The 12,035-nt window shown below is 48.1% G+C and overlaps 1 long non-coding RNA gene across 1 annotated transcript; it reads left to right on the forward strand.

The window, feature by feature from the left end:
• The first annotated feature begins 6,096 nt into the window (after positions 1-6,096).
• LOC135812590 (uncharacterized) lies at positions 6,097-11,774 on the forward strand. The gene is made up of 2 exons (XR_010552861.1): positions 6,097-6,598; positions 11,745-11,774. It is a non-coding gene; the product is annotated as an uncharacterized LOC135812590 (long non-coding RNA).
• Positions 11,775-12,035: the final 261 nt, after the last annotated feature.

The raw sequence follows: 12,035 nt of genomic DNA on the forward strand, positions 1-12,035 counted from the left end.
CCCAGTTTCGGTGGAAGGTACGCGAGTTCGATTGGGATTCAAGTAGGAAGGGAGCGTCTCAGCTTCCTCGGACCACGACCATTCGACTCAGCACCCCGAAGACTACAACTGGTGAAATTTTAATTTTTGCCTTAACTTCCCCTTTAATAGACCCTTCATGAGGAGGCCTTCTGGTAATTTCAGTATATTCTTGCTGTACTCATACTGTGGGCATGCACCGGTAATACAATATTTGCCTGCACCTTTGTGGGCTCATACATGCCGGCTGGCATGTTATAAATATAATAACCCTTTTTCATATTTGCAATGGCTAGTATTTACCTCAAATGGTTGGCTCGCACGTCGAAAAACAACGCGAGTGACCTGCGGCTAGCTCACGTCGAAATTTGGAGGCGCCAAATTTGACGTTAAATTACGTGTCACATCGGAAATAACGTGTTAAACGAGAGAGCTTGGAAGCTCAGGGCCCTACGCTATGCTTTTATGCTGTTTTGCCTAGCTCATCGTACATGTTATAAGAACTGAGGCAAAGGTATTTGCAGAATTTATTGCGGATTGTTATTTCTCTAATAATCATCTACTTTTGGTTTGCTCCTTCTTTTCTTTTTATCTCCTTATACTGTAAATCAACAAATTTTGGCCGATGAGAAATAGAAACCTCTCTATTAGAGAGGTTAAGATGCACGTTATTTCCGACGTGACGCGCAATTTTACGTCAAATTTGAAATCGATAGGTATTTTGCTCTCACATGCATCCATTTCTCAATCATGCATCATTTGCCTATATGACAAACTTTGGCCTGTGATTTACTTTGGCCGGTTGGTACCAAGCGGCGAAATCAGCGAAATTAAATCGCCAGCGAAAATTAGTTGATTTTAATACAGTAATCGGATTTTCTGGCCTTTTTGTAGTAATACATGTACATTGACCTGTTGAGCCAATGACGACGCCGAATGCATGGTTGCCTGTGGAGCACATTACATAACTTAGCAGTCTCCTAAAATACGTATCCTGTCCGACGGCAAAAGAGTCTGCAGATTTAGTTTTTCTGCGCGTCGACGGGATGTCTGCGACGCGAAAGTTCAGCTCGCGTTATTTGGCTCGCACGTCGAAAACTCAACGCGAGTGACCTGCTGCTCACGTGGAAATTTGGACATTACATAACTTTACAGTCTCCTATAATACGTATCCTGTCCGACGGCAAAAGAGGCTGCAGATTTAGTTTTTCTGCGCGTCGACGGGATGTCTGTCCTGACGTTCACTGGGACCGGCGCTGACTCTGCCGATCACGGGCGTTCTGGACTCGACGGGATGTCTGTCCTGACCTTTCCTGGGACCGGCTTAGACTCTGCCGATCACGGGCGTTCTGGACTCAACGGGATGTCTGTCTTGACGTTGCCTGGGACCGGCGGACTCTGCCGATCACGGGGGTTCTGGAGTCGACGGGATCTCTCTTCCGACGTTTCCTGTGACCGGAGCTGAATCGCTCGTTCACGCTTATTTTGGAGACGACGGGATCTCTCTTCCAAAGTACTGTACATGTATGTTTATGCTGACGCTGTTTATGCTGACGCATCCTATCACCTATTCGGCGTCTATTCTAATTTAATTTCCTCCTCGTCTCCCTATTTCTTTCCAAATCTCCCTCTACATCAGGGAGTCGTATACATAATACGACGAATATTGGTACGGTACGGGACAGATACAGGAGCCCGCAAATATTGTGGACAGCTGTTATGTACAATTCTGTAGAGCCTTTGTAGTACCAGATACGGGACAGACACGGGACAGATACGGGATAGCGCCAGGCGTGACACAAACAAACAAACAAACACACAAACAAACAAATACCAAACGAGAGAGCTTGGAAGCTCAGGGCCCTGCGCTATGCTTTGTTGCCTAGCTCATCGTGCATGTTGTTAGAACTGATGGAAACGTTTTTTTCCTTTGATTAGCTACTTCATTGTATTGCAAAAACGTTTCAATGAGTTACTGAAGTAACGTCTTCTGCATAGCTATGGGACCGGCGCTGACTCTGCCGATGACGGGCGTTCTGGAGTCGACGGGATGTCTGTCCTGCCGTTTCCTGGGACCGGCGCTGACTCTGCCGACCACGGGCGTTCGTCTTCTTCTTCTTATTATACTGACGGCAACTAACATCCATTCTAATTGCATTTACTCGTCTCCCTACTTCGTATTTCTTTCCAGAAAATCTCCCCATACAGCAGGGAGTCGTTTACATAATAATCCCTGCTATACATCTACATGACTGTATAAACGTTATAATTATTATGCTATCGGCCTACATGCGATTCCCGGGCTGTTCGACAGGCGGCCCAGCCAGCCTGCTAGTGGGATCTCGGCCTCGCACACAAATCCACACAAAATGGTACTGCACTGAATGCATTCCCCGATACACTTCGCATATATACTCATTCTCTTGATGGTACCGTACACTTGATGGTACGGGACGGGTACGGGATAGCGCCAGGCATGCCGATGGCACAAACAAACAAAAATATTGTGGCCAGCTGTCTTTGTTGGTACGGTACGGTACGGGACAGATACAGGATAGCGCCAGGCGTGACACAAACAAACAAACAAACAAACAAACAAACAAACAAACAAACAAACACCAAATTAAAGCTGTGTGGACCCTGGCTAGCGCCAGACGTTACTGAAGTAACGTCTTCTGCATAGCTACGGGAATTAAAGCTGTGTGGACCCTGGCTAGCGCCAGACGTTACTGAAAGATTGTCTGGGTTCGAAAGGGGGCATGTCAACTGAGAGTACACTGTACAACACATACATGGCACTACCTGATCAGCATGCGGCACAGGACGTGTTTGATAGTTCGCGTGTGAATGCGAGGGTAAGTACACGATTTTCTCGTTAGTTGCATGCAAGAGACTGTCCCGGGGAAAATTGCGATTCCGCGGCCGCGTTTTTTTCCGCGTTTTTTGCGATTTTTTAAAAGACCGCGTTTTCCGCGATTTTCCCGCGTTTTTTGAACTTTTTTGTTGCACTACACGTACACACAGTGCACTTTCGGTCAGCAACGTCTCATCGTGGCGGCTTTTTACTCAAATATGACGAGTGCTTACACAAGAGACTTGTAACTGATTGATTTCACTACATACTCACTGAAAATTGCCGCACATCAATATTATTCACCGCATATTTACCGCATATTTACCGCAAATTCACCGCAAATTATGCCATATTATGCCGCGTTTTTCCCCGCGTTTTTTGCGATTTTTTTCCGCAATTTTCCCCGGGGACAGAAGAGAGACGATGCGACAGAAAGCGAAGCCCTTTGTAGTTTTTTCTCTCGCACTGGTAATGGTCTGCTGTTGGAGTTGAAATGCTAAGACATAATCCTTGTTTCGCTCTTCTGTGTAGTGTGAAGAGGTCAACGAACATGTAGAGCTCACTTTGATGAAGTAGGCAAGGCTGTGAGCGCTGTGGCTCAAAGCGATAGGCCCTAAATCTTACGAGATATTTCGAGTGTTATTGTTTGTTGCGAGCGCTTCGTCTTCGATGAATCCTGCCTCTTTCCTGGCAGCTGCCCTCCTGTAGGACCAACCACGAAGTGACTGTACTCATCTGCAGCCGATCAATGTTATATTGCACAAGAAGATATCGTTTTCGCCAAGCCAGTGCCCCGCCAAAGACCATCGCCGTGTCACACCGTCGGAACGAGGTCATGATGAGAAACATCATTCGCGCGAGCGTGATGAAGAACTAGTTCGAAAGACAACATAGTCTTTACCCCCGGGACGACAACTATGCGCACGTCCTGCAAGGGGAGAATGTCACCAGCGACATCAACGAAGACGACGGCAGTATTTCGGAAACCTGGAGTCAGCGGAGGTCGTCAGGCTCCTCCGCGACCCGGTACAGTATAGGTGACATGTCGACACGAGCGTGCGGAAACACAGCATACACTGTAGTAATGATTATGTTGCGAGAGTTTGCGGAAGGAGTCCAAGTCGGGAAATCCATCAGCTCCAAACGCTACCTGTAGGTGGGCGATGAGACTCCAGCTTCAGACTACAACAGTCAGGACTTGTAAAAAGTTGAACTTTGTGAAGCAGCAGATCGAGAAGTAACGTCACGTGTTAGTTAGCTGAAATCGTAGCTGTTGCAGTATGTCGGCGCTATGTAGCTTGCATTTTTTACGGAGAGTCGATCGCCACGCGAATGTTTCTCTCCTCACCGAGAGCTATCTGGCCTCCAAACTCCGTCAGGGTCTGCCTAAGGTACCGAAGGTCCTTTGACTAGCTGCTGGCAGGACTCCATCAAATCCTTTAGCTTCAGCTCGGCGAGCAAAAGTCTCTCTCTCCTCCGCCATGAGCTGTCACACACAAACTGAATACAAAAGGATGCACTTCACACGTGCTGGCTTGCACGCGTGCCCCCTTTCACGAACCCAGACAATCTTTTCGGGATTGGACAGTACAGACCAGGGAGTCGTAAAAGCCCGGGAGAGGACACGGCACACATTCCCAGAAAACATCTTTGCCTCGCGCTGCCGGGGGAACGCTGCCAGGGAACGGTGTTGCGAGGCCAGGAAATAATTATTATTTTCGAAAATTGTGATGTCTTCTTGAAATACTAATTGGGACATTCTCCGATTTCTCTTAGAGCACGGAGACGATTGCTCCGTCGAGTCTTCTGATCTCTATTTTCATCCTCAATTCTTCCAGCTGCCTCACTCATTCTCTCTCAGTTTATCGAAGTTAATTTATTCTGAGGCGATGGAAATGCAAGATAAATCCCTAATTGTACTTCAATTTTATTTGAGTCGGGGTGAACGAAATGAGATTTGTGGAAAATGACGCCACTTCCCGTGTTAGCCGCTGGTCGTATCATACAGCCCATGTTCCATTGCAGTTGATGGGCGAACGTTCGTGTTGAGATCCGCTGAGCTTCCTCGTACTCGTGGAGTTGAACTTGTGGCAGAAATTGCAGCCAAATGGTTGTGAATGAAACGAGATTTGTGGAAAATGAAGCCACTTCCCATGTTAGCCGCTGGTCGTATCATACAGCCCATATTCCATTGCAGGTGATGGGCGAAAGTTCTTGCGGAGATCCGCTGAGCTTCCTCGTACTCGTGGAGTTACGAATTTGTGTCAGAAATTGCACTGAAATTGCAGTCGAGTGGACTTCTGTGCGTGTGTTGTGAGTGAATCGCAACGGCTCCCTTCCTTCAGCATCGTCAAAACGCAACATAGAGCATTATTACGCACTCGTTCCATGATTCATGATATTCCCTTGATTCTTTTAAAAACAATCAATGTGTGTTCCCTATCTATAATCTACATTGTACATGGTTGCAGGTCGTTATTTATAAATCTTGATAATTTCAACACTTTTCTACTCGTATACTGAGTACGCGGTGACTTTAGCCGTTTAGGAAACGGAAGGCTCAGCCTCCAGGTTGGCCAGAAAGGTTCTCAGTGAATCTAACCGAAGTCTTGGCGAGTGTACAAAAGGTAAACCTATCATTTGTACTTCATAACGGAATTGTGCACAAAAATGCACACGCACGCGCGCGCGCGCACACACACACACACACACAAAAAAGTACAAGCACATGTGCACATACACACGCCCCCCCCCCCCCCACACACACACACTCAACTCCCCACCCCCTGTACCATGTGTGCTGAGTCTGACAGACAGACACACAATCATGTAACTTGTTTATGCTTCCTTCGCCACCAGTTTCGGATTTCAACGAGTAGTAAAATATTGGTATTTTAGGACTCCCTGCCCTGAAGACGAGCACAGCGCCGTGGATCGAGCAGATCCGGCCGCGCCCGCCTAGCGTGCTTGACTTTCTGGCCGAGGCAAACATCGTCCGCGTGCGCGCATCCCGTGTCCTCTCCCGGGCTTTCACGACTCCCTGGTACAGACTAGTAGTACATGTAGTAAAGTACTAGTACTACTTGACTGACTAGTCGGCTGCCATTGTTACGGTAGCTGCGCCTGCGCTACTTCTGCTGCCCTTCACTGGCTTCAGTCTGTCGCGTCGGTACCGGTCACGATGAAGTCTTGCCCAGCCGGCGGCCGCATAGCCATACTAGGTCTACCAGGTCTACGTCTGCGCCAGGCGAGCAGGGTAGAAGATCTACTACATAATGCTGTACGATCGTACTGACTGTTTGTGTAGTCTGTCTGTGTAGTGACTTGTTTACAGTTGCAGTTGAATGTCGGACACACTGTGAAGAGCTCTGTTGAAGAAAGACTGAGCAGTTTTGTTGCCTGGTTGAAAAATAAGCAAGTCAGTCACTGAGTCAGTGTTTTGTTTTCAGAACGTTTCGACCTCGTGCTCAGGGCGGCCCGTGCGTTTCGGTCAGCACAAACCCAACACGCCAGTACTGCAGTGCAGTGTCATTGCTAGTTTGTTAGCGACTGCCGGACAAAGTGGTAGCGGTTGAGCCGGTCGCAGTCGTTACAACGGCCCCACTCTGCGTGGAAAGCAGGTGGGGCCGGTTTCTCTTGTAGGTGTACGTGCTTGCCACGCCACGCAACCGTTGGTGACGACGCATCCCTCTCTGCATCGTCGAGCGCAGCAGCAGCAGCAGCAAGGTAAAAAAGAATAACCGAGTAGGACTATTATTTTGTGAGATTTGTTTACAAGCGAGGGTCCCTGGTTCGAGTCCTGGTGGTGACAGTCAATTTTTCTTCAGACTTTTCCCGTTTGTGTCTTTCCCTCAAACTAGTCAAGATTTTATGACCTGGGCTGGGGCTCCCCGCGTGCTGTGGGTACAGTGAGGGCTGCGCCCCACCCGCCTGTGTGGATTCACAGGAAGTGTGAGTTACGAAGTCTGAAGAGGATGTTGAACGGTCTCTGCTGGGATGACGACTACACCATAGCTCAGTGGTTAGAGCATCGCTAGCTACAAGCGAGGGTCCCTGGTTCGAGTCCTGGTGGTGACAGCCAAATTTTTCTTCAGACTTTTCCCGTTTGTGTCTTTCCCTCAAACTACAGTCCATTCATAAAAAGATGGGTCCTGGCTCTGGCGAGCTCCCGTATTTGGCGATTTTTCGTGATTTCATCGTACACAGTGCAGTGCTGCGAACTTTGAAATTTGAAAAAGGGTCCAAAAAGGGTGCCTGAACTGGGGTTCGAACCGCAGAATGCACTGTTGCAGGCGGGGTCAAACGGCCTGGATTTTGATGGTTTTTCCCAATTCAGTGCTTTTGGGGCAAAACCTGGCCGAAATCCTATTCTTGCTATGGCTTGCTTTTTGGACAAAAAAACTTCAGAAACATAATTGGAAGAGGATTCCATATGGGATTGCAGAAAAAAAATTCTAAAAAATTCAACGTTTGACCCATTTATGGCCAAAAGCTAGAAGTTCATTTTTTTCTGAATGGACTGTAGTCGAGATTTTTTTACTACATTTAACCCTTTGCCGGTCTAACTCAATGTATGTGAGGGTGGTCACGCAAATACATGTACACACAACCAGCAATAACTCAAGAACCATGTGATGTAGGTATGGGTAAACCATATATTTTCAAAATCTGTATGCCTGAACGCGTCCAGAAAATTCAAATATGACTAGGTCCAGGCAAGGATAGGGCCCATTGTAGCCCTTCAAGTTGAGAGAAAATACAATTGCGAATGAAATACACGAATATCACAGCACGAAGGGCATACCAAGTTCGTGATGGAGCTGAAGTCGTACGATAAACAATCAGGTAAGGGCTACGTCTTTACAAGAAATGTAGGTTCTCTACAATACCGCCATTGAACACCAACACCTCGCCATCGGCGATACGCCAGCAGCAGCAATTCCCATTCCACGATAGTGCAGCTTCGGTTTATTCATCTCAGGGCTGCTCGCGTCAGATTCACTCTCGCTCAGATGAGCACTCAGGCGCGAGCTTACACATGCCGTGATTATCACGGCCAGGCGAATCAGCTGATCGCACCTGACGAGTCCTTGTGACAGTCGCTGTCGCCGTGTCGGCAGCAAGAAGGCTTCCTCTCTGTTTGGAGAATTTTGTTTCTTCATTCGTGGACGATATATTTTTTGAACTAGCAGGACTCAACGGAGCTCTTTTTCTCAATACACTACACTGCAAAACCTCCCGGGAGATCCAGCCTGGACTGGTGGTGTTACTGCTCTCAGAACGCTTGTCAAACACGGCCCCAAGAGATGCACTCGCATTCTCGAAATGCACGCATGGCGGATGGTCGTCTTTTCCAATTTCAACAAACTTCAGTCGATCGATACGGCAAAAATGTGTATGGTAAGCATGGTTGTTTTGTACATCGTCAGAAAGCCTTGGACCTCAGCTACGCGTAAAGCGCCATTTTAGCTGTCCCCTAGCAACAAGACCCCCAAAAAATGAGGGCCAAACGTACCGATACTATAGTATCGGTTCGCTTATGGTAGACCGGTAAAGGGTTAAGTCCACTATGCTCCCGAATGAATGCGGAAAGTGGTGGCAGGGCCCTGCTGCTCAGCCGACCTTGGTGGTCTCGGCGTCTGCACAGACAAAGAGCGCCACGAAAAATAGAGAAGGACATAAGAGAGAGAGAGAGAGAGAGAGAGAGAGAGAGAGAGAGAGAGAGAGAGAGAGAGAGAGAGAGAGAGAGAGAGAGAGAGAGAGAGAGAGAGAGAGAGAGAGAGAGAGAGAGAGAGAGAGAGAGAACAAGACGAGAGCAAGACATGTATACTATACGGAAGTGCAGCGCCCACTATTAGCGCCCACTATTAGCGCCCACTATTAGCGCCCACTATTAGCGCCCACTATTAGCGCCCACTATTAGCGCCCACTATTAGCGCCCACTATTAGCGCCCACTATTAGCGCCCACTATTAGCGCCCACTATTAGCGCCCACCGTGATATCCACTGCAGAAAGATAAAGAAAAAGGATACGTTGGATAGGGAAATGGGGAGGGGGGGGGGGGGGGGTAGGTCTAGGTTGTAGACTACATACACTGAACTGGTGTATGTATGTATGTACAGGTAGACTACCTCTAATTCAAACACGATAATAGTAATTCGAACAATTATATTCCGTGAGCCGCTCGAAGTACGAAAAATGTGCCCGCTGGAAAGTTCGAACTCTGTCTTCGTACAGCAGAGCAGTCTGGAGTACAGTGTGACTATGTCCCTCAACCAATTTGAAGTTCATTTTTTCCCCTTCTCTAGCCAAGAGTAACTAAAAAAACGATCCCTGGTCTGCTCCAGGATCGACAATAGTGTTGAAGAGACCCCACCTTCTCTCGAAATTGGATTCAAGCCTGTGAAAGGCAAAGTGTAAAGATGTGATTGAAGGCGACTTCTTCCAGGTGGCTGGCTCCTTTTGCGGATCTCAGTGGCTTGTTATGTCGCGCCAGCTTGTGCACAGAGACGTATGCGACTGAACTGTGAACAACAACACTATTCATGGGAATTCCTAAAAAAAACTTGCTATGCCTATGATCCACTTCCGTTCTTCAGAACGATGTGCTGCTCTCCGACTAGCTTACATGTCGCAGAGAAGGTAGCGCTGTTCTTTTCCGTTTTCCAGTGTTCACAGGTATGGCTGCACAGCCCCGCCTCCCCCTCTCCCTCTTTGGGGTGATTGACTGGCTGGATCGGATTTCGTTGTGCGCAGCACTGTACTTCTGTCTGTTCACACATGCACAAGCACACACACACACACACACACACACACACACACACACACACACACACACACACACACACACACACACACATACACACACACACCCACACACACGCACCACACACACGCACCATGTACCATGTGAATCGACCACCAATGCAAACCTGGTCTACACCACACGGAGTACACACACAACACACACACACACACACACACACACACACACACACACACACACACACACACACACACACACACACACACACACACACACACACACACACACACACACACACACACACACACACACACACACACACACACACACACACACACACACACACACACACACACACACACACACACACACCATGTACCATGTATACGCCCGTCGCAAGAGAAGCACGCAAATATGCAAGTGCACTGGATGTGCACCCACAGCTTTTCTCTTATAGCAACGATACCGAATAAGATCTGAATGAGACAGATCAAGACTTCCGCCAGATAACTGTCTAATCCACACAACTGGCAAAGCCATGTGAATCGACCACCAATGCACACCTGGCCTACACCACACGCAGTATTTCGGCATATAACGGCCAAGACAGGTACCTATGCACACCCTACACTTGCTGGGGTAACCAGTATAGGCAGCACGCTGCTTTGATAGAAGCAGAAACTAGATGCACTGCTGGTACCTTGAAGTGAAATGGGAGTTACTTTACCAACCAGCCTCGGCTACTGAGTACTGGGAACCCAACAGACATACCAACAACCTCAAATACACACACACACACACACACACGTACACACACACACACACACAATTCACACTGCAGTGGTGTATCGGGGCTTCTCCAGCATTACATCAGTACAAAACAGTGGTGTATTGGGGTGTCTTCAGCATCACAGCAGTACAAAACAGTGGTGTATTGGGGTTTCTCCAGCATCACAGCGGTACAAAACAGTGGTCACGGTGTTAGGCTCGTCCAGTCTGCCATTGTGAAGTGTTCTCCACTGTACAGCACTGATGTTTGGGTCAGCACATTTGGATGCACAAAAACCAATGTGTCTGCGTTTTCATGTATAAGAGGAAGGACCAAAATGTTAGGGGAAATTGACTATCAGTTCACCAAGGTAACGGTAGATTTATATTATCGTAAATAATAAATTTCATCGTTCGCGTGAGACTCGGCTGAAGCCTAGTTTTCCGCATCCGCCGTAGGAACGCCACCACCCTCTAGGATCAAGGCGCAGATGCAGCGCCTAAACGGTGGGAGGTGAGTAGAACAGACCCACCACCATGTGATCAAAGACCGAAATCCCGTTAGCGGCATCCATGTTACCTTCGTGCCAGGCCACGAGTTCCCAATTAACTGTGGGTCGCAGCACGGCTGGAAAAATTCCTTCCGCTTCCAAGCAGGACTTGCACCTGGTACCCTCTGCTTCTCAATCATAGTCTTAGACCGTAGAGATATACCGTAAAGTCGTGCATAAAAGTCGCGGCTTCTATGACGTTCTTGGGAAAATAGTGCAGGCTTCTATTCAAGACAGGTATTTCTATGTATGTCAACACTAAAACCAGGCTATGTGCCGACAGTGCATCTTGAAAATCCTGGTTCTAAAGACCACCTGGCTTTAACGACCGCTTTCGTTTGCACCGTGGTACCGTGGGGTGGTCGCTTATAAAACCAGGTTTTACTGTAGTTGTTGCAGAAAAGCGTTGGGAGGTGGTGTTAGGTGTAGTGTGTGGTGCATGCGACTCAGCTGAAGTTGTGCAGAGAGAGAGATACCTGCTTGAATCCTGCTTGTAGGCACTATACCGGGCCACTGTAATGCTACGTGGGAAAATCCAGGAATTTCACTGTGACAGCAAACACATCTGACCTGCGCACTCTGGCCTTAAATGTACTCTTGTTTATTAATAGAATGGTGAAGCTTCAGTGGAGACTTCAACTCCATTCCAGTGTCGTGTTTTTCAAATGAATGCTTCAAGTAACTTAAAGTATCTTGACGTGTGTAAACACTTTGCTTCAGTTTTGAATCCTAGAGATAGTCGGTGACGCCAGTTCCTGCCTTATGTGGTTTCTTTCTATCCTCCAGGGACATACAGGAAGGCAAAATCATGGCTGATGACTCATCCAGACTTGAGCGTGAGTTTATGTCAAAACCTATTGCAGCTCAATTCTAGTTGTCTCCCCCATCACAACCAGCACCAGCACCACCACCAGCATCACCACCACCACCACCACCAGCATCACCAGCACCACCACCACCAGCACCACCACCAGGTCCACCACCAGGTCCACCAGCACCATAACCAGCACCACACCCGCACCACAAGCACCACAAGCACCACCCCCCCCCCCCCCCAACCGCCACCAGCACCATCAG

The sequence above is a fragment of the Sycon ciliatum genome, chromosome 3, assembly GCF_964019385.1.
Source record: "Sycon ciliatum chromosome 3, ocSycCili1.1, whole genome shotgun sequence".
NCBI classification, from domain to species: Eukaryota; Metazoa; Porifera; class Calcarea; order Leucosolenida; family Sycettidae; genus Sycon; species Sycon ciliatum.